The 26,840-nt window shown below is 44.6% G+C and overlaps 1 protein-coding gene across 3 annotated transcripts in view; it reads left to right on the top strand.

Annotated features, from left to right (window-relative positions):
- Positions 1 to 26,840, top strand: part of TMEM170B (transmembrane protein 170B) — a 143,982-nt gene that overhangs the window by 70,695 nt on the left and 46,447 nt on the right. The gene's annotated exons all lie outside the window — the stretch shown is intronic.

Here is a 26,840-nt window from a genome sequence, read left to right as displayed (position 1 = left end):
CTCCGTAGCAGAATGAGACCATGTGGGGGCTTCCAGTTTCAGGTGGGGAATTGCTATGGTTTGGATCTGAAACATCCCACAAAGGTCCAGGTGATGAAGAACTTGTCCTTGGTGTAGAGATGTTCAGACGAGGGGCTTTGGGAAGTGATTGGCTCATAGGGCTCCAACCTGATCAGTGGATTCATGCATTTAATGGATTAACAATTGGAATGGCCCCAGGGAGTGGTGGCAACTGCAGGCAGGTGGAGCATGGTAGGAGAAGGTAGGTCACTGGGGGTGTGCTTGTATCTTGTCCCTGGTCCCTTTCTCCCCCTCTCTCCTCTCTCCTCTCTTCTCTTCCTGGCTGCCATGAGCTGAGAAGCTTTCTTCTACCACACCCTTCTGCCATGATGTCTCTGCCTTGGCATCAGCCAACCATGAACTGAAACCTCTGAAACTGTGAACCAAAATAAAGCTTCCGTCCTCTAAGTTGTTTTACTTAGGTATTTGTCACAGTGACAAAGTATCCTGGATCACTCTCTTATTCCACACCGAGTGTCCCCTAGGCCAGCTACGTGGTTAGGTCCAGGGAGCACAGACACCGTCCCTTCATGACTCTCAGCAGGCTGACTGTGCGTCAGGGCCTACTATAACAAAGTGCCACAGCCTGGGAGTTTTAAACAACAGAAATGTTTTCCCTCATGGTTGTGGAGGCTGGCAAACCAAGATCAAGGTGTGGACGGGTTGGTTTCTTCAGAGGCTTCTCTCTTGGACTTGTGGATGGCTATCTTTCTCCCTCTGTCTCCACAGGGTCTTCCCTCCATACACGTCTATATTCAAATTTTCTCTTCTTATACAGCCATCTGGGTGAAAGCCTACCCAGATAACCTGATTTTACCTGATTAGTCTCCTTGAAGACCCTATATCCAAATACAACCACATTTTGAGGTACTTGGGGGTGAGGATGTCAACATAAGAATTTGAAGGGATATAATTTAGTCCATAACAGGCTGTTCCCGGATTGCTCGCCTTGACAGGGCATATTTTGAGGGATGCTTTATAACTGGAACCCCCCCCCCCCATTCCAATCTGAGGAAGGCCAAGGCATGGACATGAGAAGTGAGCATCTGAGCTAGTCACAAAGATCCCCTGACCAAGAGGAAAACCCACTGTGGCATGGGCAGGCCCCGTCCCTCCACCTAGGGTTCCGTCCCTTTGTCTCTTGATAGCTGCGGACATTCTGTTTTTTTCCTTATACAAATGACGTGATTGGTGTGATGTGATGTGTTGTGTCTCCTGAGAAGATCCACTGGCCCTGGGACTTCCCACAGTGCATGGGACCCCTGGGGGGGGGACCCTTCCCGCCTACACATAGGGTCTTAAGGGCTTCTCCATCTCTTTCTGGGTCGCTGGAGCATAGTCCTCTCCTCTCCCATCACCGACATCCAAGTTGCCCATTTATTCCTCTTCAGCCAATATTCTCTGCTATTTAACATAAGAGGAGAAAAAAAATCTGATCGATTGAAAGAGCCAGCATTTCTAGTGGTTACCAGTTATTTCTCTTTAGCATGACCACAAAATCTTTCTCCGAGAACCTCCTGGACTCCTTTCTGAGACAAGGATATTTCCTCTGGAATATCTTCCCTGCATCAAAGTGACCCACACCCTGAAGCTCAGGGACTTCTCAGGGCTGGACGCCTGGCCTTTCAGATGCAGCTCTCCTCCAATCATATTTTCTAAGTTCAAGTCCTTGGCTCTAAGCTTTTCTCAGAATTCACAGATCTTTATAACATTCTTACATTTCTTTTTTACACCTCTTCCCTAGAGCCACCCAGAGTTCTCAGTCTCCCTGGGTGGCATGGAATCCCAACTCCTGGTTCCATGACTCAGACAAATGTTGTTTCGAAGTCATTTTATCCAAAGTCGAATTTGACTTTGATTACCCCAGTAATACATGATTACCCCAGTCCTAAACAGAGCCCATCTGGTCGTGAGTACACCTCTGGTCAGAGAAGGGTGGGCAAGCACGCAGTAGAGAGAGTGTGTATACACAGGGAATATTTTCCTTTTGGAAGGATAGGTCCCATGAGCTTACTAGATCTTTTTTATTTGTTTTCAAATTCCAATATTCATGCCTGAATTGCTGACAAAAATGGATCTTTTCCAGGAGGGTTGGCAGCAATGTTTAACAGTGTTTAAAAAATCAGACAATAGATTGTTAACATTTAAGCCAAGTGGTAAAAGTTGAAAGAGCCCACGGTAGGCCAGCAACTCACTTCAGTCCTTTCTTACCAAGCTAGTATGGGGTGCTGCTTAAGCTCAGGCTTGGTGTCGGTGCTATTTTTACAAAAGTATTTTATAATTTATTGCTTAGGAGGATAAAACTATTTCCTCTTAAAATTGAGATTGCCTTAATGTGAGCATGTTTGACTGCAGGCTGAGGATTGCCTTTCTTCCATGTGTAATCAGGACAATGTTTTGCAGGTTGGCTTCCTTGAAAGAAGAATTTGAGGTGGAGATTTGCCTGAGAGGTTGACTAGGGGATGCTCTTAGGATCTACACCTGTGGGGACAGAGAAAGAAGTTGGGATGCAATAAAGTCACCGCAAAACCTCAGCTGACAGCTTGGGAGGCTGAGGCAGGTGGATAGTGAATTCAAAACCAGCCTCAGGTCCTAAGTAACTCAGGGAGACCCTGTCTCTAAATAAAACACAAAAAGGGCTGGGGATGTGGCTCAGTGATTAAGCACCTCTTGGTTCAATCTTGTAACAACAACAACAAACAAGAATAACCAAAAAACCGCTTAGCTGAACCCAAGGGGATGATCCTTCAGATATCCAAGGTGGTGGAGGGGACTAGGCATATACATATGGTGCCTTGGCAGCTAGCTATTAGACTTGTGCTATTGGCCCAGGAGGGTGAGTGACCTTGAATGAGTTCTTATTAGCAAAGCTAGTTCCCAAGAAGACTGAGAGCATCATTGAGCATTGCATGTTTTTATTTTTGAGGGGGAATCCGGGTAGCAGCACAGTATTTATGACATTTTCTTATGTCTTATGGAGGATTATTGAGGAATTTGTAGATTTAAATACAAATGATAAAATATGGTTGTACCCTATGCATGAGAGGTTGGTCCCCTGAAGATAATTCCAGTCTGCAATATCTATGGAGGCTCAAGTCCCTCCTATAAAATAATGTAGTTTTTGTAAGCAACCTATGCACATACTTTTATTTGCTTTATGTCATCTCTAGATTACTTACATTACCTAATACAAAATACAGGCAAATGTTTGCTATCTTGTATTGTTTAGGGAATAAGAAGAAGAAAAAAGAAGTCTGCACATATTCATTACAGGCACAATTTTTTTCAAATATTTTCAAGGTACAGTTGGTTAAATCCCAGATGCAACACCTGTAGAAATGGCTGGCTGACTGTAATGGCAGAATCAGGAACACAAATAATAGAAAACTTGACCACAGTGTATTAAACCCAGAATGCTTTATTTTGTGCTATGCAGGCGCACAGGAATGCTACCCAGCTCCTCGTGTTTGTTTCCTTGTGACTGAATGCTTGCTTCCTATTTCTAGGTAGGAATGAGAGGAAGAGCAAGTGCTTTATCCTGGTGAGTGTAGTTTTTATTTTGAGATGGGACATCCTTCTTGGGGACATCCTTCTATCTACAGATTAATGGGTAGCCTGGGTGCACATTGCCAGCCACTCCTACCTAAGAAGGAAGATGAGAAGTCCAGTAATTTTAGCCAGGTCCTTTGTTTCCCCAGCAGACTACGATTCTGCTAATCAGGAAAAAGGGAAGCATGGTTACCATGGTTACTCTGCAATAAGCAGAGTCAGTCTGCATCCCGGGATACAGGTGGAGCTCTAAGAATCCAGTGATGGAAGTTCCACAACCTCAACTCCTTTCCTCTTCCTCCCTTCCTCCTTCCCTTCCTTCAAACACATTTACTCTGAACCTATTTAATTGGATAAGAGTGTAAAGGAGAGGAAGTTGCCAAAGGTGACTCCTAGGCATTGCCTTTGGTGAGCCAGTGTTGCTGGTCCCCAAGGAGGAGGAGGAGGAGAAGCTCCTGGCTGGCTATTGTAGAGAGTAGGTCCTGAGAGACAGGCAGGTGGAGATGCCCCCAGAATCCTGTCGATAACAAAAATGAGACGGGAGAAGGAAGTTTGGGGCTAGAGATACAGATGGTGAAGTCCTCATCCGTATGCTTGGGCAAGATGTTAGAAATATGAGAAGAAGGTCAAGAACTATCAGAGAAACTTCTCTTCATTAAATTGAATCCCACCTTTGCCGTGCACGAAGAGGGGGTTGCTCCCTTTTCGGGACTCTCTTTAGGGCTTTCATCTCTCTCCCACCCACTTGACACTCGCCGTAGACTTCCTAATAGAATTGCAGGTTAATTTCCCTCCAGGTCAGGCTGGCCCCGTGGTTATGTGAGACCTCCATACTTGATGGATCCACGTCCACGCAGCCCTTGAGCTTCTTTTCCTGTGCCTCCACCTCTCTCAGTATTCTCTGAGGTCTGTTTATTGTATCTCAATTAAAAAAAAAAGGGTGGAGGGCAAGGGTGGGATTCAGGAAAAGTGGAGAGAGCAAGGGAGGGGTCCAAAGAACTCCATCAAGTGTCAGGACAGGACTCTGAAATAGATGCTGAGACAGAGGCTCAGTGGCCTGAGCGCACAGTGACTCAGGACGGAGGAAGTTGTGTGAAGAGGTTGTGGAACCAGAAAGGGTCATGTGGGCCCAATCATGGGGATGATTTGTGACTAAAGTGATCTCTGGGCAGCCCCAGGACCCCATTTTCCAGGTCAAAACAAAAAAGGAACAGGACATAATTTGAAACCCTGCCACATTAAAGGTTGGGAGGCAGGATGAGAGGAAGTGCACTGGGTGTACTTGGTGCATCCTGTTAAGATTGTTCTAGAAACTAGGGCAAGGCACACAGGTGGGAGATGGAGGTGCTCTTCAGGGGAAGTGGTCACAGCCTTTCCTGAAGCTGTTGATGTTCCTGCATCCTTCATGGCCTCGTCTGCTGTTTCTGGAACCTTCCCCTTGCACCTCTGCCTTTGGAGGGCTGGGAGGATCTCTCAGTAACCACAGACCCTCTGGGTCCCCAAGAGAAAATTAAAATTTCCCTTTTTTTGCAAAGGTGTGGATCAATACCCAGGTTCCAGGCCTAAAGAGCCTTGAGTGTCCCTCTTGGGGAACTTTAGAATGTGACCTTATTTGGAATAAGCATCTTTACAGATGTAATTCAGGGGAGGATTTCCAAGTGAGATCACCCTGACTAAGGATGGACCCGTGAGGGGGTGTCATGATACAAAACAGAAAAGGAGGAATTCACAGCAACCCAGGGAGAAGAACGTAAGTGAGGATGAGGAAGATAGAGGAATGTCTGTAGACTGGGGAACACCAAGGATTTCCGGAAGCCACTAGGAGCTAAGAGAGAGGCATGGGACACATTCCCCCATACAGCTCCCGGAAGAACCAAGTCTGCTGACACCTTGATTTCAGAATGTGGCTTCCAGAACTGTGAGAATTTCTGTTTTTTAAGCCACCAGGTTGGTGCTAATTTGTTGCAGAAGCCCCAAGAAATGCACGCAGGACTGAACCTAAAAAATTCCTCATTTTTTAATCATGTATTAGGTCTGTATGTCCTCTGAAGCCGCTCATGGGGAACACCGTGAACCCCCACTCAAATATCCTGAGTTCCTGTGGTAACTGACTTTGTACATTTCCTCTGTTGCAGGTCTAGGAAGATTTGTAAAAACAGGTCTCCTGGAGGCCATCCTAACAGCCCTAGGGAGGTGGGCACTCAGATTGCCATCGAGGATGGCATCTGCGACCGATAATAATACAATTTACAGGCTTCAAAGTGCTCTCACATATTTTATTCTCACAACAACTCAATAAGGAGACAGGCTGAGAACAGTTACTTACTTTACCCAGGAAAAAATGGAAGCTTGGAAAAGTGGAACTATTTTACTTCTCCCATTATCTGCTAGTACCTTTATGATAAAATTGGCGGGGATCAAGTGATTTCTTTCCCCTGCATCAGATAAGGGAGTATTTGGAAACAAATATGAGAAATATTGACTTGTGATGGCTTTGGGAAGTGAGAGCTTGTTCACCCCACAAAGTAATAGCTGGAGGAGGCCAGAGTAGGGTCGGTGTTCTGTTTTCCACTGTGTTCACTTAGCACACGAGGCTCTCCTGACCTGCCAACCCTTGATTTCCAGTATGGCGCTGGGCCTCCAGGCTGCACAGAAGAGAGACAGGGAATGGCCAAGGGGCAGCAGAGTGTGAGACTTCCTTTCTGCACTTTATTCTTAGATGGTGCCTCTTCCCAATGACTTCTGCCTGCATATCACCAGTGAGAATTGTGTCCCCTGAAAGATTGCATCCCTGTGGACTCAAGTCGAGGAGGGTGGGGTGGATCCTGGTGGATGGACAGCCACGTGTCTCAGCCCTATTCCAAATGTTGGTTAAACACGGAAAAGGAAGTTCCTCTACACCTGTAAAGATGGCTAATACTTAGTGCAGCCAATTTGGAAAGCAGTATGGGGATTCCTTGGAAAGCTGGGAATGGAACCACCATTTGACCCAGCTATCCCTCTCCTTGGTCTATACCCAAAGGACCTAAAAACAGCATACTACAGGGACACAGCCTCATCAATGTTTACAGCAGCACAAGTCACCATAGTTAAACTGTGGAGCTAATCTAGAATGTCAGGGAAGGCCTCCTGATTGGAAAACTCACCAGAGTCAGTGTCGTGGTATTTTTTGTTCCCTAGTTGGCACTCAATGAATTCATTTACTCATTTAAAAAAGTGTTAGTGTGTATGCTTGAAGTTTACCATATGGTATCGTGAGTCTCACATAGCACAATGGCTAGTACAGTGAAGTGGATTAATAAATCCGACATCTCATGGAGTTACCCGTTTTATGACCAGACCCGCTAAGGTCTACGCATTTAACAAAAATCCCTGATACAATACTTTAGTCTTCGTGTTGTACATTTAGATCATTTATTCTGTATATCTGGCATTTCATATTCTTATCTATGTCTCCCTATTCCCTCCTTCCATTTCTGATAGTCACCTCCTTCATTCTTTGTATGTATTTGAGCTTTTCTTTTTCTTTAAAAATTCCACGTCTAAGTGAGGTCATGCAGTGTTGCTTTCTGTCTTATTTCACTTAGCACCACACAATGCTAGTTCATTTGTGGCAAATGGAAGGGTCTCTTTTTTAAAGTTTGTATCATATTCCACTGTGTATATGTACCACATTTTCTTATCTATTCATCCACCGGTGGGCATTTAGGTTGTATCCACACCTCGGCTCTTAGGGATAATACTACAACGGACGTGGGAGTGCAGATGTTTTTAACCAAGCAAAGATTTCATCTTTGTTGGGACATTTTTCCAAAGAAGACATAAAAATGGCCAACAGATAATTCGAAAGGTGCTCAACTTCACTAATAGGAAAATACAAACTAAAACCACTAGGAGATATTACTCCACACCTGTAAAGATGGCTAATACTTGGTGCAGCCAATTTGGAAAGCAGTATGGAGATTTCTTGGAAAACTGGGAATGGAACCACCATTTGACCCAGCTATTCCCCTTCTCGGACTATACCCAAAGGACCTAAAAACAGCATACCACAGGGACACAGCCACATCAATGTTTATAGCAGCACAATCACAATAGCAAAACTGTGGAGCCAACCTACATGTCCTTCAGTGGATGAATGGATAAAAAATATGGCATTTATACACAATGGAATATTACTCAGAAATAAAAAAGAATAAGATCATGGCATTTGCAGGAAAACGGATGGCATTAGAGCAGATTGTGCTAAGTGAAGTTAGCCAATCCCCAAAAAACAAATGCTGAATGTCTTCTCTGATATAAGGGGGTGACTCACAATGGGGTTGGGAGGGAGAGCAAGGGAGGAAGATTACCTCTAGATAGGGAATAGGGGTGGGAGGGAAAGGGAAGGAGAAGGGGAATAGCATGGATGGTGAAAGGAGACTCTCATCATTATACAAAATACATGTATGAAGATGTGAATTTGGTGTCAGCATACCTTATATACAATCAGAGAGATGATAAATGGTGGTATAAAGGCGAATAAGAATTGTAATGCAAAATAAATAAATAAATTCTATGGAAAAAAGATGGCTAATACTAAAAAAGAAGCAGCAAGAGTTGGCAAGGGTGCAGAGAAAGAGGACCCTAATGCATTGTTCGAGAGATTATAGGTTGGCGTAGCCACTGCAGGAAACTGTAGGGTGGGTCCTGAGGAAATTAAAAATAGAATTCCTGTATCATCTAGCAATCCTTTTTCTGGGTATATACCCAAAGGAGATGAAATCAGTTATTTTCATTTCACTTGGTGAAGTCTTAAGGAGAGCTGTTAACTTATTGTGAAGAATATTAATGAGTCCCGGTAAGTATAATAATGATGATGTTTAAAAGAGTCATCAATATTGACTTGCTCATGAGGTTCTTTCTCCTAAACTTCAGCAACACCGTTATGTTAGGTAGAAACAATCAATATGGCCTTGTCCATTAATGTGAGATGTTTGAACCTTTGACATTTTTTTTTAGTAGGGAGAGAGAAAGCATTAAGGGCAAATATTTTTGACATGTTGTTTAAAAATTAATATCTTCTGACTTCAGCTCATTACAACAACAAAATGTCATGTGAAAACTATTTTGTTTTCAAAATACACCCATTTCTGTAACTTGCTTTGCTGTGAAAATTTCAGATACCAAACTGAAACACTAGAGAAAGTTTGACCTCCAAAAATAACACTGTGTCTTTCCGGAGACCCATGGGAACAGGCAGAGGATGATTTGGTGGGGTGCATATTCCTGTCCCTGCTAGTGACAACCTGCCATTCTGCCTTGGCAGTTCATGGATGACCAAGTTATGGGCTATGGGTGGGTCCCAGCTCTTACCCTTGAAGAGAGACCACTTCTTGGCCTCTGAGCATAGGTGGGCTTGCTGGGGAGGCATGAGATTTTGGCTTAGTTGAAGGGACCTGGATTCTGCAAAGACTTATATATGCATTTTTGTAAATCCCGTGTTTCTGACCTTCATCTTCTGAGATGCCGTCAGCATCTGCCTCCCCCGCCCCCACCTGTGGCCTCGGGCATGGGGCATTTCTTTCCTTCATGGTGTCTATGCCCCTCTGGGCAGCAAACTCCCTGGGCCAGAAGAGGCAGCCAGTCCCCTACAGTTGGATTTTAGATGCTTCACTCTTGACAGACCTGCACAGACAGCTGCTCTAAGAAGGGTGTTGACGGAGGAGCCCCAGGTGGGGCAAATCTGTGCCACTCAAGGATCAGAAAAGAGGCTAAATATGTATCTTTTAACATGAATGAAGTGTCCTTGGGAAAACTTCTTTGAAACCCCAAACTAGAAGTGGATTATCCTGTCCCTGGGCTCCCAGACACCCTGACCCTGGTGAGCTCATTCAGACCTGGTTCATTAAGATAACAGTGCAGATCGTGTGTCCTTTATCTGGAATGCTTTGGGCCAGCAGTGTTTCAGGTTTCAGATTTTTTTCTCGATCTTGAACTAATGGCAAACACATCGTGAGGCATCTTGGGGATAGGAGTCAAGTCAGAACATCATAAATTTTTTAAATTTGTGTTTCATAGACACCTTCCACAATAATCTGAAAGTAGTTTTATACAATATTTTAAATAATTTTGTTCATGAAACAAAGTTTTGTGGTGTGGAAGTTTCCTCTTGCAGCATCTTGTGGACACTCAAAAAGGTTGTCGGACTTTAGATTTTGGATTAGAGACGCTCAATTTGTATGTGCTCATAGTTTCATCTCTGTGCGTTCCTTATTATGTTATCTTTTATCCTCTCCACGTCCACGACCATCCTTCTCAATCTCTCTCTTTCCCTCTCTCCCCTTCCTTTCCTCCTTCCCTCCTCCTCAAACAGGTGAGGTAGAAAAAAGGATGAGGATAATATGGTGTCTCTCTGGAGAGGCTCTCATCATGGGGATCTCCTTGTAGGACTGTCTTCCTTCACAGAGGGGTTGGGGAGCAGCACCAGCTTCCTGAGTGGCATCTCCAGGTGATGATGGACAGTGTGAGATTTCTCAGCCAGGCGGGGAGCCTGCCATCTGCTACCCCATCCTCACTCAACATCTCCCCCTTAAACCTGCATCCATTTGGGTGTGAGAGTTTTTTCAGATTTGAGTCCTGCTTTTAGATATAAATCCTCTGTCTTGGTTAACAACTAATGCCTTAGCAGGAAATTTAAAGGAATGAGATATTAGACTCCAAGAAGACAGAGGACAGAGAAGGAGGAGAGGCTGCTGTATCAGTTCCAGGAGCCTGTCCTGGGTGGCTTCTTGGATCTAGGGGCTCAGGCTCAGAGCCCCCAGAGCTTCCAATCCTGGCAGACGCAGCCCTCAGCACCCCCTGAGAGCAGGCCTGGGGCTGGGAAAGTCATGGAGATCAACACACAGAACCTTGAGCATCGTGTTGGGCTCTTCTGGTGGACCCAGCAATAGGTGACACTCAGTGACCAACTGACATCACTGCATATGCATCTCTGAGCAAGCCCAGCTCAGATCACAGTGGGGAGCAGGGACCCTCACTTGCCCAGGGAGAAGTTCAGCCAAGAAATCAACTCAGTCAAAGCCAAGCTCCTGGTGAATCAGACCATGAATATCACTTTGTTCGGATCCCACTATCCTTCCTAGGTCACCAGGGTGCCCAGGCAGGCCAACGCATTCTGGGAACCTGGGCTGGAAAGCAGGAAGCTATGATCAGAGGGCTGAAGTTTAAGTAGAGGAAATTTAGGTCTGGCCTGCTCACCTCCTCACATACCGTCCACACTAACTTAATTACCTTGTGGTCAAACACTGTGACCAGCGACCATCGGTGTCAGGCTAACCTGTTTCTGAATTTTGTTTGATTATGACTCTGAGTCGGCTTGGGTCTTATTTTACACAGCATAGTCTTTCAACAATCAAAACAGAAACTCTGAAAAATAACCTGTAACAATATACATTAGCTACAATGGTAACTTCATCCCAGGCTGGATCTGCTGGGTTATTTTGAGCGCCACCTACACACTTTATTTATATTTCTGTAAAAACTGGCATCAACCCTCCTCCATAGGATTTCCATGAGAATTAAATGAGATAATTGACTTGGAATGCCGGGCTTGGCACACGGTTAGCCTTTGTTAGAACAGAGTCGACGATAAAATTAATAATTGTTTCATATAATTACTAATAAAAAAAACAGTAATATGTCCAACGTGGGCACAGCGCAAGAAGGGGCCAACTGGGGGATTTCTGAGTTGAAGTAAGATTTTCTTGATGAAGTCAGATGGGACTGGCTTGTCCCTTTCAGGGATTTCGAGGGGTATCAACTCAGCCAGCTGTTAAGACGTCCCACACCCAGGCAGGCCACTCTTTTCTTTCGAGGTGTGTGCAGTGCAGTTTTCTTCTTCATGTTTGGGGAAACTGAAACATAGCAGCCACTCTTGATTTTCTGGACAAAGCTCACCCTCTTATCCATCCCCAGCATCCCTAACCCTTCCCAGGGGGGAGTATCTTCTGAAATCCCTGTTCTTATAGAAAGGGTGGCCCTTGCCTGGACAGCAGATAATTTCAGAGTCCCCCCAGCAGAGAGGTACCAAGAGGGCTTCTGTGGGCCTCGGCCAAGTGAAAGGAATGTCAGGTCAAGCTCAGGCAGGAGCCAACAGGGCCCCTTCATAGACAGGTTTCTGCCTTGCCCAGTGGGCTGGAATGGTGGGTGGTGACCTGCTCTCTCACTGGTTGCCCCCTGCAAAGCCCTGAGCCAGAGCAAGCAGACCAGTGTGGCCAGCACGCCTCGCAGGTCCTCCAGCTACTGAGAAAGCCTGTCTGGGCTTGAAGGCATTAGGCCAAGGTGAAACCTTTGGCTTTGAACCCATCTGCCTGTGGCTATTCATGTGATTCTGGCATATCTGTGTCCTTGGGCACAGTCAGTCTTCTGCTCCCAGCCTTGATCTGCACCTGCAAATTCAACCAACCATGGATCAAAAATATTTGAAAAAAATTTGCACCTGCACTAAACTTGTACAGGCTATTTTCTGGTCATAAACTGTTCGGTATAATCACTATTTACATAATATTTACATTGTAGTAGGGGCTACAAAGTTAGCGGGGGGCGATTTGAAGTACACGGGAGCCTGTGCCCATATTCCATGTGATGTGCATATATCCTACTTTATGTACTGGACTTGAGCATCTGGGCATTCGGGTATGGGTGCAGTTTTAGAACAACCCCCCTGTGGATACTGAGGGATGACCAAACATGCTCCTAGACACAGAAGCTGGAAATTGTTTAATTAAAGCATAAATCTGTGTCTTGATTAGAAATGAAGATGAAAATAGAAGACAGGGGCATTAACAATCCTTTTTGCTTTGGCCTCAGCAGGGACAGCTCAGATCCACAAGTCGGTCCTAGGCTGAGCTGAGCAGGTGAGTACGACCTATTTGGATTACTAATTTGACCATGACGTGGCTCATTTCCTCCTTCCCTCAATTATCATTTTTTCTACTAGTCTCTATTAATTGCCAATTGCATGTCCAGCACTGCGCTAGGCGCTGTGGCTGCTGGACCCTGTGACTCGCCTCAGAGAGTTCACTGTCTGGGCTCAGAAACTTCCCTCAGAAACCTAGATTCCTCCCTTTCTTTTAAAAATCAATTTCAAAGTGGAGAATGAAAGAAGTGTCTGGTTTTCCCATGTGACTGACAAGCCAGTAATAAAGAAAGATCTCCAAGAACGATCCCAAAAATAATCTGGGCAATGACAACGTGGCGACTCCTTTGAAAGACAACACTTATTTGGAAACAGGTGTGTTTGTGAATACGTGAAATGAAAGCCACACCTTGTACAGGCCAAATCTCATTGCTCTGTAGGCCAGGAGGGACTCTGAATGAGCTGGAAACTTCTTTGGTGGGACACTGATTCAGTCTCTAATGAGCTGATCATTAGCTGGTCCTAAGCAATATTTGGTCACATATTTTTCATTGTAATTAGGACTAGGCTTACACTTAATTTATTTAACAATTTTCAATGTAGTCTTTCCTGGATCAGGGATACATTGAGACAGAAACAATGTATTAACCTTTTCCCCCTGAACACTAGATATCTGGCAGGGATACCACGTTGTCTGTTGAATTTGTAAAATAAAGCACCTATGCAGAGATGGTGCCCGTTTAACTCATTTTCCACAGGAACTTTAAAATGAACAGGTTTATTTTTATTAGAAATTCAAACTGAATTTGCGATTCAAATGAACTTCAGAAATATGTCGGAAAGCCCCCTAAGTAAAAAGAATAATCAGAAAACAGCTGCTGTCCCGGGTTTCCCTCCGGTGCCTATGTGCAGGTGTTTGTGTCACCCATGTGCCTGGGTGACGGTGTCCTTGGGTCTCAGGTTGAGTGTCGGGGAACTTGGAAGGGCTTGGCTGTGTGTGGTGGGCGAGGCTTGCCAAGGCCTGTCTGCAGGAGAAGCCACCCAGGTGTGGGCTGCAAATACCCTGAAGGAAGAAGACAGGCTGGAGCATGCATGCGTTGGACCCAGCCACGGAGTGTTAGGTGTATAGAGTGGGTGCTCCAGGCCCGGGGTGCACGGCTTCCTCAGTTTACCTCCTGCCCAGCTTCTCGCTGTGCTCCTGTTTCCTGGGCCCCCTGGAGCAGGACTAATGGAGAGCCTGATGAAGTCACTCCCAGACGTATTTGAAGGTGACTGCGGAGGGTTGGGAGTCTCATAGAGAAAAAGGACTCAAAGCCAGACATTTTAGCTACTATCATTAAAGTGACTCCATTTCTCCCTGGAGGCCGGGAGGTTTAGGTTCTGTAGGCCTGTTGTGTCTGAGTGTCTGTGTGAGCGTGTGTAAAGTGTTTGCTTTTAACCAGATGAGCTCAGGTTGTACTTTTCACCTCGTAACCAGCTTTAACAGCATACGGAGGACTCTTTCAGTTTCAACCCTACCCCCTGAGAGTGTTGTGTCAGTCCCCCAAGATCTGAAACCCCACAGTGGGAACTGTGGGTGAGTAGCTTCACTCTTTAAGCCTCCAGTCTCTCCTCTGTGAGTTAGAGCTTGTAGGAAATGTTCTCTGGAGACTTTTTCCACTAGAAGCCCCCCCCCTTCTCCAATCCCCTCCTCACACCTCTGTTGACCCCTTCTCCAACCCCCTCCTCACCCTCTGAGCCTCTCCCCGGTGCCCTCAGTTGACCGACGGCAACTCTTCCTTGGGACCTTGGTCAGAGGGAGAGTTGCCAAAAAGTTGGCAGTCCTGCTGCCTCCGCAAAGAATGAAAATAGGGTGTTGTTTGGAAAGAAAGAGAGGAGGAGGAGGAGGAGGAGAGTAATTAAAGATAATTATGGAAATAACAAGCTAGAAAGAAAAGCTAAGAGGAGAAAAATCCAGCCCCCATCACTAGGTGGGAGAGGGAGTTATCCTGGTTTGGAAGTCCGAGTTCCCTAGAGAGGTTTGGGGGTGACCAGGGAGGATCAGAGAGCAGCCCTGAGGTTTCATTTTTAAGTCACAGTAGTTTAATCATTAACTGCTCAGAGAACTGAGGACAAGGACAGAATAATATTTATACAGCAGCTGAGCAAACTCCATGATTCTAGCTCGTTCCTCCTCAGCCATGGCTGCTTCTAGAATTCCCATTCCCCAGGCTGGAGGGAAGAGGGCCAGGTTTTGTTTCAGACATAAATGAATGAAAAGTACATTGAACACAACCTGCTGGAGTATATTCTGCACTCACGAGGAGCTCGTCTGCCTGCTACCTGGGAGCCAAGGTGCATTCTAAGAGAGGAAGGATGATATCAGCTACCTACTCTGGTTGTGGAACCTTCTCTTGAGAACAGAGGAGAGGTGGATGGTACAGGAACCGAGAGGACCGGGTTCTGCGAGTCCCAGTGCACACTCCTCCCACAGCACGGCCTGCGACCCTCTGGGGAAGCCCTTGGCCTTGATCACGAAGTTAATTTAAAAAACTCACAGAGTTGAACCAATTCTCTCGCACACTCAGAAACATTCATTGAGCACCAATGGTATGCATGTTTTGAGCTTAAAACAAAAACTAAATATGGAAGGTCTTCCACTCTTGCTGGTATCTCACTCAACTGTGCTTCTGTGTCTGAGGTTGCTTGGCCCCGTGGTGGCTCTCAGAAGAGGAGGGCAGGTGCTGGGGGTTTGCACTTTCCTCCTCCCTTCACAGAACCTGCCTGATTCCTTTTGCCTGCCGCCTTTAGACGTAGGATGAACTTCATGGCTCCCCCATGGACAAAGGGCAGGTGGAGTCCAAGAATCGTGAATCTGATCCTAACAGCCTGGGATACATATGTGGGCGTGTGTCTATATGCCCATGTGTGTGTGCCTGCATGCGTGTGTATGTGCCTGTACATGTGTGTGTGGATGTGCCTGCATGCATGTGTATGTGCCTGTGCCTGTGCCTGTGTGTGTATGTGTGTACATGTATGGTGAGTATGTGTGGGCCTGCTTTAGTGTGTATGTGTGCACGTGTGTGTGTATGTGTGTGTGTGTGTGTGTGTGTGTGCCTGCCTGTCACAGCCTGGGAACGCTTTTTGGGGGGAATGTTCTTGTCACTTAGTCCCTTCCTGAGCCCTTTCCCTATTTCTGGTAGAGGAAACTTTCATTTTCCTCTTGCTTGACCTTATTTTTTCCATATGGAATGCTTCTCTAAACCTTCATAAACTGGGTCATTGGCAGTGAGCTTTTGCTGACCCCTTTGAACTCATAGTTGGGTAGAGAGAATTGTAAATTCCAGCAGCATTAAAAAAAAGAAGAAATCCTGAGCTTCTTCCAAACTTTTCCCTTTATATATAACCATACACTTATTGGAAATAAATGAAAATCCAAATTAACAATTGTTCACCAGAAACAATAATCAAAATGAAGACCAATATCATTTTTTTATCTTTTGCTTTGAGACAGGGTCTCACTAAGTTGTTTAGAGCCTCGATAAGTTGCTGAGGCTGACAATGAACTTGTGATCCTCCTGCCTCAGCCTCCTGAGCCACTGGAATTACAGGTGTGTGCCACATGCCCAGCAAGATCACCTATCTTTGTTGTTTTCCAGATCATTTTTTTTGTTGTTGTTGTTTTGTTTTGTTTTGTTAGAAAGACCCCTATGTGACTGTGACTTTGAAAGAGGACAGAGTTCCGTTCAGTTCTGTCTTGGGAGTGACATGGGGAAAGTGACAGTGTTGATCTCCATCTAGCACTCCTTCCTAGAAAACAGTGCCTGTGGGGTTGAGTAGGAACCCAAAGGAACAGAAAAGAGACAGAACTGCAGCCTCCAGGGGACAAGGGGCAGAAAAGGCCAAGTAACCTCCAGGCAGGGGGCCAGAATTCTCCAGCTAATTACTTTACAGCTCCTCCCTTGGCCTTTATTGGACTCCTGGTGCAGTTAAAATGATCAGGGACATTTTGACAGAGTTGCCCTTTTTCTGCAGAGACATTTCAGGCTAGGAATCAGGGACAGAAAGTGACAGTTGTAGCATCACTCACCGACTAATAGCACAGCACACAAGCAATCACGGATGATTGGCAACCTGTCCTCCATTCCCTCAAATCCAGAACCTCGGGACCCAGCAGATCCTCACTTGATGAATAGGTCATGGGTGGAGGTAGGCCAAGGGCGGCTGCCTCGGATCTTGCATTTTCTCTATTTTTTTTTGATTCTAGAGAGAGTGCCCATGAAACAAGCCAGGACTGTAAGATGCTTCTATCATGTGTTCCATCTATGAAAATGTGTTCGTATCCTCTCCTTTTACACCAAGACGGACCCAGTTGAGATGGCTGCTCCTAGATCTGTCCTGGGGGGAGGAATTTGCTTCATTTTTATCTCACTTTGTGATCTAGAGGCAGGAGAATGTGTTCTGCTGTTGTAGAGGCCCATCCGGTCTGACCCTTAAGGCCCCTTCCCATTACTCAGAGCAGAGAACAGCAGGAGCGAGCGGAAATACATTGTGTTAGCAGAGGGAGATTGATGAGATCTTAAGCTCTATTTGCAGATTGATAATATTCCTCTGAAAATCCTTGCGCTTGGAATAAAATACAGTTTCCCCTGTTGTGACCTGTTTTGGTAGAATCATAGCAGGTCATGGCTGGAAGAAACCTTAGAAAACCAACAAATCCCTCATTTGAAAATGAGAAAAATAAAGACTGGAGAGGTTAAGCCCAAGGTCATTGAGCTAATTAGTGGGTCTCCAGAGAGAAAAAAAGGGCTCCCTTTTCTTTTTAAGGAGGTCTTGATGGCTCCGTTTCACGGGGGGACATTATAAGTGCTTTTATGTGGGGATATTGGAACTTTTTAGTAGAAAAGGAATTCTTTCAAATGTGAAGCCAATTTCCTCCCTGCCAAGAAACTTAAAAAAAATAACAGCAATGAGTTAGGACATCTGTCTATCATTGGAAATTTGGGAGGCAAATATTTTCACAAAACCTAAATGTTCGAGCAAACATGAGTAGCAGCAAATATGGTCTGGACTCCAGCTGAGCCATAAAAACTTGGACAGAGAAGCAAGGGGAAATGGAAATGAGGGGTGAATAGGAAATGCAGGGCTCTGGGGTTCGTGCACAGATTCTATGCTAAACGAAGGTCATGCAGAATCAGGTCTTTTTAAAGACATGAACACTGTGCACCATCATCACTGACTTCTTGGAAAGCAGAGAATCTTATTAGTCTCTCCGTTGGACTGTAGGTTCCTAGTTGAAGAATTAGCAGAGCTGGATGAAGAATTGTGGCAACTCCCGCAAAGAGCCCTCCCTGCTCCTTCCCTGCGGGGTTGGCGTGGGCTCAGAATTGTCAAGTGCCTGAGTTGGACCTTCATGCGCCCACGGAGCTTCGAGTGAGAGGCCTTGATTAGGCAAGTGGGTTCTTGGGTCAGAAAAGGTTGTGTATGGGAAAAATGCCAATCTAGGAGCAGGAACAGCAAGAGCCAGTAGCCTGAAGGAAGACAAAGATGGGGTGAGAGAAGGAACAGAGGGGTCTAGACCTGGGTGTGATCCTGGTGTGTGTTTGCTGGGGATAAATGGGAAGGAGCCAGTAGGAACAGGTAAATTGGACTTTGAGTCTTTAAGCACTTTTCAGATGAGGAGGAGGTGAAGGAAAAGTCTTCCATCCCAGTGTGATCTTTTGGTTCTTTTGGTGCATCCCCATCCGCCCTGCCAAAATACCATGAGCTCAGGGTGGCCAGGAGGACCTGTTCCAGAACAGAGGGCCATGGGAGCCCTAAGAAAAACCAATGTCATCTGACTGTTCCTTTCTCTGTGGTGTAACTGTACCCTGCGGGCATTGAAATAGACCCGATTTCTCCCTGCTTTTTAGGGAAAAAGTTGCACTCTTTGTAGAAAGAGAGGCATGATATTTTTAGTTGTTGATGGACACAATACCTTTATTTTGTTTATTTTCACGTGGTGCTGAGGATGGAACCCAGTGCCTCACATGTGCTAGGCAAGCGCTCTACCACTGAGCCACAACCCCAGCCCAGAGAGGCAAGATTATTTACCACCCCTTGCCTAGATATGGGAAGATCATCTTGTGTCCCCCTAAAAATTTAGAGTGAGCAAACTAAATTCCCAGGCTTATGGGAAACACTAGGTGGCTTTCACACTTGACTTGAGGAGGCTGAAAATATGGCTTCTTGTTTTAGTCAGCTTCTTCACCACTATGATTAAAAGACCTGACCAGACCCATTGTAGAGGAGGAGAAGTTTATTTAGGGTCTCTCAGTTTCAGAGGTCTCAGTCTTTAGACAGCTGGCTCCATCCTTTGGGGCTCAAGGTGAGGCAGAACATCATGGTGGAAGAGTGTGGTGGTGGGAAGGAGCTCACATGATGATCAGAAAGCAGAGAGAGAGAGAGAGATCTCCACTCTCCAGATACAAATTATAGGCCCCCAAAGTCACGCCCCCCAATGCCCACCTTCTCCAGCTACACCCCACCTGCCTTCAGTTAGCACCAAGTTAATCCCATCAGAGGATCCATTCACTGATTGGGTTAAGACTCATAACTCAACTTGTTTTTCCTTTAAACTTTCTTCCATTGGCTCACATATGAGCTTTGGGGGGACACCTCACATCTAAACCATAACACTCCCTAAATCGGGGAACTGTCTTTGGAATTCCACCATCAGAGAGGTGTTGTTCATTAGCATCCATGACAGGCCAAACAGAGCAGCTTTCTTTTAGAATTTGAAATACTGCTGGGGATAAAGAATACATTAAATCACTATCACATCAGTGTGACTTGACTCATGGGTTCCGAGACACAGGGCTGTGGGACAGCTCTGCGTGAGGCTGGAGGGGATGGAAAGCTACGAGGTTAAAAGCAAGAGGAAGACTTAAGAGAAGAACAGACTCCCAGGACAAGGTCCATTGATTTCCCGTCACTGCAGGAGGCAGCCCTGGGAAGCAGAAGGCAGCCCTGGAAAGCAGTACTATTTGTCTGGTTCTGATAAAACACAGAAGGACATGAGCAGACTCAGGAAGCACTGCAGTCTGTATTTCCATTAAACAGAGTCACTTTGCATTCATAGGGTAATCAAAATTTTCCAGTGTGCTTCCATAATCCATACTTCACTTCCGTCCCTACTCTGCCAAGTGCTTTCATGGAGTAGGGTGGAGCGTCAGGAGAGGCGAAGAGTTTATGAAGATGAAATTCAGCTGCTTGGGAGGTTAACTGGTTCCCTAAAGCCAGAGGTCCCCTGACTGCCCGATGCACTCCTAGGTGATCTAAGGATGAAATAGAAGCGGTGGGGTAAGGATGGGAGGCCCCCAAAACTTTCTAAAATAATATTTAAGCTTTATTTTGTGCAGTTTCAAATGTGCGTATTTGGAGGGGGGATATTGAGGATTGAACCCAGAGGTGCTTAACCTCTGAGCCCCACCCTCGGCCCTTTCTATCATTTATCACTAAGTTGTTTAGGACCTTGCTAAGTTACTGAGGCTGGCTTTGAACTTGTGATCCTCCTGCCTCAGCCTCCCAAGCTGCTGGGATTACGGGCCTGCATCACCCCACCTGGCACCAATATGCATTTTTTTAATTGAAACTATTTACTACATTCTCAAAGTGGTTCTGGAACCACAGAAATTTAAGACCTTTGGACTTTTCAGTGCATAACTAGAGAGGTATGGAAAAAATTCACCAAGGACAATTCTTTTGGGAAGAGATGTGAGCTCATGATCGGGGTGGGACATGCAGGCTGAAGTGGCAGTACCTGCACTCCAACACTGTTTATGGCCATGGTTGGGCAGCAGGACATCCCTAGATGGACATGACCGTCCATCTTCATGACCTAATGATGACCCTTTCTGGAGATTCTCCAAATACTCACCTGTCTAGCTGGAACAGTGCCAGCATATTGTCACATGTAAGCCTAACTTTAAGAAAAGTCAATCAAAAATCATTTAAAAGATAAATGTGGGGTAGAGCAATTATTTACAAAATAAGGCAAAGTATTTTTTGAAATCATTCTAAGTATAAAGTGTTTATCTAAGGGCTTCTTGTTCCTGTAACTTAGAACTACCCGAATATCTATATGTGGTGATGTTCTGCGTTACTTTAGCTTAGGTCAACCCCAAGTGTCAATCAAGAATGCCCCCCCAGGAGGTGGTCAGTGGCCAGCCAGATTGTATCAGTAAGGCCAGACACATGTTTTACAAGCCTTCTTCTTCTTCTTTTTTTTTTTTTTTGACTATTGTTCATATCAACACTGAGTCTTTGTTTGATAAAACTAGTATCTTGCTAGTTCTTATTGATGAAATTAAATTCAGGATGTGTAGATTAAAGCTCAGAGCCGCTCCATTTCCTGGAATAATCAGGACCTAGATATCCACTCAACCATGGACCAGCTCCCTTTAGGGATATTTTCTTATCTTGAGCCCCAGTTAGTCCTATGTATGGCCATTGTTTCAAGAGGTGAGATAATGCAGATTACAATGTTTGAATTTTGCCCAGGAATGTCACTATGTCTACAGTGAGCAAGTCTTTGACAGGAAATGCTTGGAACACCTAACGGGACAGAGCATCAAGAGCTGGGACCTCATCAAGTTTACAGAATCCGTTGAACTGTTTGTGCCTGCTTTTTTTTTTTTAAATGAATGTTTATCAAATTTGGTTTGAGGTGTGATTTCATTATAACTTGCTAGTAAGGTGGTAGAAGAAAATGAATTGTTGCCCCTTATATTTTTTTGAAGGCCACTGTGATCTATCAAGTCAGAGCAAACCTCACCAATCTCCAGAAGTAGCCCATGACCAAACCGAATTTAATAATTTGCAATAATGCTATTTTTTTCGGGGGGATATGTACATGGAATGTAGAATTTAACTACGTGGAGGGAGATATTTTTATTACTCCAAAGATAGCCAGAGCCAAAAGGCTACTGTGGAAAAGGGTCTAGTGAAATGAGAAATAAGAGAAAGGGAAGAAAGAAAGAAGGAAGGAAAAGACAGAGGAGAAGTGAAGGTCCTGGGAGGTCTTCAGAGTGTGGCTGAAGATCTGACCTCAGTACTGGGTGGGGAGACCAGAGGGATGGGGAGACCAGAGGGATGGGGACCTCACCCCTCGAAGGAAGCAAGGAAAATGGAGGAGAGGAGTGCATACCTTCTCCACTGAAGAGTTCCAGAAAGAAGGTGATGTCATTATTTCTTCATTTAAGAAATGCTTCAATATATACCTTGAGAAATATTCTAACTGAATTGTAAGTAGAGATTGACCATCGTGTTTATGAATTTTTTCTACCTCCATTTCCAGAAATCTCTTTGAGAACTGCACCATTTAACTTAGCTAAGTGGGGCACAGCTTTTCAGACATTTCCCAAGTTTCCACTTTCAGTAAAGGTAATCAACAGATTTTTATTTCATGCCTATTCTGGTGGTGCTGGGTAAGGAGGGGTATGGTGCAGACACAGGAGACTCAGTTCTGACCTTGAGAACCAGTTGCAGATGCTTATTTCGTAGGATTGAATAATTAACCACCCAGTGTGCGATTTTATGCTCATTATTATTGCTAGGGTTGAACGTGCCCCAGCCCTGAAGTTTATATATTGTAAACAATCCTCAGATTCACCTGTTAACAGTGTTTGGAGGTGAGGCCCCGTGGGAGATAATTAGATGAGGTCGTGAGTGGGGGGGGCTACCCTGATGGCATTAGTGGCCTCAGAGGAAGAGGAAGAGTGACCCAAGTTGGCATGCTTGCTCTGTCTTGCATTCAGTGTCCTCTGTCATTTTACGATGCAGCATGAGGTCCTCACCCAATGCTGAGAAGGTGCCAGAGCCATGGTCTTGAACTTCCCAGCTTCCAAAGCAGAAGCCAGATTAACTTCCACTCTTTATAGATTACCCAGTCTCAGGTATGTTGTTACGGCAACAGAAAATGGACCAAGACAGTCATTATTATAATAGGACTCAGAGAAAGGTAATATCAGTACAGGTAAGTGTGAAGACTCCGAGGTCAAAGCTGTATTCTAAAGGCATACATATTTTTTTTCTTTTTTAAATTTTTTTTAATTTGTTTTAATTAGTTACACATGACAGTACTTTTTTTTTCATTTTTTTTTTCAATGTAGAAAGATAATCTTTGGATCAGAGCCAAGAGGCTGAGGAGGGGAAGAGCTGAAGCCAGCAGTTGCTACAGGAGTGCAGCCATGCCACTCATACATGTGAGGTCTTGGGAGACAGGGCTGTGTCTTCCACCCCAAGACCAGTCGTGGCTAGATTCCATGTGTCCGTAGGCCTCTGACCCAGACTTTATTTGATAGACCCCATACACACTGCCATTAAGTCAAAAAAAGGTCAAAACAACAATAAAATTCACACCCCAAACAGTATCCATTCGTAGGCCAGACCTCACCTGTAGGTCGATGTTGTCTTGGGCCAGGACATACCACTAATGGGTTCCCAGTCGCCCAGGAAGAGCACTGAGCAATAAGTACTAGCTTGGAAGGGGAGGAGGACTGAGGGGACCTGGGGTGCTCTGAAGAGGCTTCCTGGGTCCCTCCATGGCCCCAGAGAGCCTGGTTCCCTGAGGGGCCGATCTCAGCACGGGACCCACCCAACTCAACACACGGAAGAGGCTGTTATCAGCACAGAACCAAACCATACTAATTTAAAACACTTTGCTTTCATTGAAATCAAACACAATTAACTTATTATTTTAACTACCCTGCGGAGTCTGTGGTTGAATTCTAAATACCAAGGAGAAGAATATGATAACTTTTGGAGCATTCACACAACACTCAGTCCGTTTTATCAGCACAATTGTTTTGGAGGTCACTGTTTTCTGAAAGAATGGAGGGTGGGAAGGTCCGTAAAGGTCCACCCTCCTCCTTTGACAGGTGAGGACACAGAGGCTGGACACCAAAGGGACTGACTCAGTGACTTGGCAATTTTGAGTAGGGAAAAAAAAAGAAAAAGAGTAGGGTCAACATTAGGACAGGACTGCAAAGATTCTGGGTTTGACTTCCACCATTGTTTAATTAAATTTGCCAACAAATGGAAAATCCAATTAACCTCATAGTCAATTTTAAGTATTCAATGAGTATTCAACTGACCTCAGAGTTTTTAAAAAAGTTTTGTTGAGATATAATTAACATAATATGTAATTTACCCATTTGTAGCATATAGAACAATGGCCTTTGATATAGCCACAGGGTTGTGTGTCACCCCAGAGGGAAACTCTGCAGCCCTTGGCTGCCTCTCTCAACATCCCCATCTGGCCACTTCTGCCCTGCTTAGGAGAAATATGCATTCAGGATGCTTTACCCCTTTTTCCTAAGCAACCACTTCTTTCTGTCTGTCTTGGCAATTTTCTAATTCTGGACATTTTATAGAATCAAATCATATTATATATATGGACCTTTGTGACAGGCTTTTTTCAAAGTTTACCCATGTTGTGGCATATATTGGTGCTTTTTGGGGGGTTACTGATTAATACTATATTGTACTGATTTTTTCACATTTTACTTTCCCATTTCATCAGTTTACTGGCATTATGTTCTTTCAGAATTCTGATTATTATGAATAACCCAGCTATTCTCTCTTGTGTGGGCATATGGTTTTATATCTCTTGGGATACATACCTAGAAATGGAAGTACTGGATTTGTTTTGCCACTGAGACACCCCCATTCCTTTTCTTTTTTTATTTTGAAATGGGGTCTTGCTAAGTTGCTGAGGCTGGCCTTGAATTGGTGATCCTCCTGCCTCAGCCTCCTGAGTTGCTGGGATTACAAGCATGTGCCACCATGCCTGGCTAGATCATATATTTGACTGGACTAGGAATAGCCAATCTATTTTCTAAAGTACCTATATCATTTTGCATCTCCATCAGGAGTGTGATAGGATTCTGATTTCTGTAGAGAAATTCTTGCTGACAATTGATATTTTCTGGCCTCGTTGTGAGTGACCCAGTCTCTTAACATGGTTTTGATTTGCATGTTCTCAGTGGTAATGACACTGAACATCTTTTTATATGCTTGTACCTCTTCTTTGGAGGAAAGTCTATTCTGATTCTTGACCATTCTCTGCTCAATTTATTTGTCTTGACTTTTAACAGCTCCCTACGTATTTTAGATACAAGTCCCTTAGGCGATGCATGATTTGCAAAACTTTTTTTCCCATTTTTGTAATTATTGTTACACAATTGATCAAGGAAACAAAACTACACTTTCTCAATGGTATCTTTTAAAGCATCTACATTTTAAATTTTAATAACCTCATAGGTTTCTAAATGGTGAATTATTTTTTTCTCTGTCTCTGGGTCATGGACAGACATTAACATACATGTGTCGATGTATATCACACACGTATATGTGAATTGATCTAAACAAGGTTGTTTCAGCTAGATATTATGAGAAAAGGTGCATAAAGCTGTAACATTGAAGAAAACCGTAAAAAGTAGGCTTTGGTGGTGGGCGGCATGTGAAGGTTTTTGCAGTCTGATATCATCTTCGAATCGCTCTGCTTGCCTCATACAGAAGGTCCCTACTCAGTGTCATTGTGAGAAGAGCATATCCTTAAGGAACAGGATTGTAAATAGAGGCAATCATGGGAGACTATGGTTTATAATTTTCTGCATTCTCCTGCTCAGAGTAAATAGAACTCCCTTAGCAATAACTGTGTATTAATGAAACCACATGTATTTGCTTCTAACCAGCTGGGTCAATTTATTGCACATATAAAACAAAGAACTCTAGATGTGTACTTGTGTATGAGTGAGCAGGTCCATTTCACTTGTGGATGAAGCCAGAGTTCTAAGTTGTTATCATCCTAGCCTGAGTAGAACAAAGTTGTTTTTCCTTCTTATTTTCCTGGTCTTTCTCCCTTTACCTCCCCCCAAACCCTGCCACTTCCCATCTAAACACAGGAATAGACTAATCAGGGAAATATGCAGTGCTGTTTAGTAAAGGGGTCAAATCCATTTGGATGGAATTCCAGGCTCAACATGCTAACAATGGCAGGAAACTGGGTCTTGGAGCTGGCTGGTCTCAGAGCTGTTGAGAGATGGATTGTTGAGAGAGCCAGCCCTGGGGTATGCTACTTTGGCGTGCTTTGTGTTTGGAATGCTGAGTTGGTTCCAGACACAATGAGGGGTCTGTCTGTCCACACAGGAGAAGTTGTAATTACAGGAACAGAAGTTAAATTACTGCTCTTAATTGCTAATGATTCCAGAGTGGTCCATATACATCTCTACTAATTTGTCCTCTGGGTTTTATAGAGACAGACTGGATTTTTAATTTCAAGTGTTTGGTGATTAGGGTAGCCGACCTCCTATCTTAGATCCACCCTGAGCTGCAGTTCCCTGAAGATGGCGCCAAGGGTCCTTACTCCTTCAAGTTCATACCTTCCTGGACTCATTGTCTTGCTGGGTTTTGATGACTCAGGCTGGCAGGTGGGGTCCCTGCTGCTGCTAAGAAGACAGGGATTTCAAAGCATTTCTGACTTTGGCGTCCTCCAACCTTGTCTTGTTGTTGTTTCATGTGGTGATCACAACATCCTGCAGAGAGGTCTCCTTGTGTACAGCACTAAGGAACCATTTCCTAATTGGGACAGAAGGCTGACAACTGGCATCATGTTCTGGAAAAGGCAGCTACAACCCATCAGTGTTTATAGCCAAGTGGTGCTGCCAAGTGGGGATTCTTTTTCTTGCGGACTAGGACCTCTGTCTCTTTGTCGGTCCAGAAGCACCCTGGGAAAACTCCTCATCTGGGATGGCTTGACCCATCCTTCATTCACACGGTCACTCATTCATTCAACAAGTGTCATTTGAGGGCCTGCTACCTTTTTAAATTTTTTTTATTTTAATTTTATTTATTTATTTGTTCTAATCAGTTATACATACCAGTAGAAAGCTCTCCGATTCATGGTATACAAATGGAGCAGAATTTTTCACTTCTCTGGTTGTGCATGAAGTAGAGTCACACCATTGGTGCAATCATACATGTACTGAGGGTCATGATGTCCATGACCACCCCCAGGTGGAGAGGGCCCCCTATCTTGCCAGGTGTTATCGTAGGGATGGGATGAAAGGCGATATCAGGGAAGGTCCCCTCCAGGAGCTGGTAGACTCTGTAGGGACCACAACAGATACATCAAATAAAGCAGGCTGATGGCGTTCACGGCAGAATTACACATTTGTTATGGGAGCTGCAGATGAGAGGGATGAAAACCCTTCTCAGGAAGAGCCATCCACCTTCCATTGTATATCATTGGCCAGAGTCAAGCTCTGGGCCAGTACTGAACCAGTCTCTGGCAAGCTGGTATGGACCAACT

Source organism: Spermophilus citellus, assembly GCF_964194105.1.
Source record: "Spermophilus citellus genome assembly, chromosome: 5".
In the NCBI taxonomy this organism is placed as follows: Eukaryota; Metazoa; Chordata; class Mammalia; order Rodentia; family Sciuridae; genus Spermophilus; species Spermophilus citellus.
The sequence above is the reverse complement of the archived record's forward strand: the minus strand, read 5'-3'. Positions and strand labels throughout refer to the sequence as shown.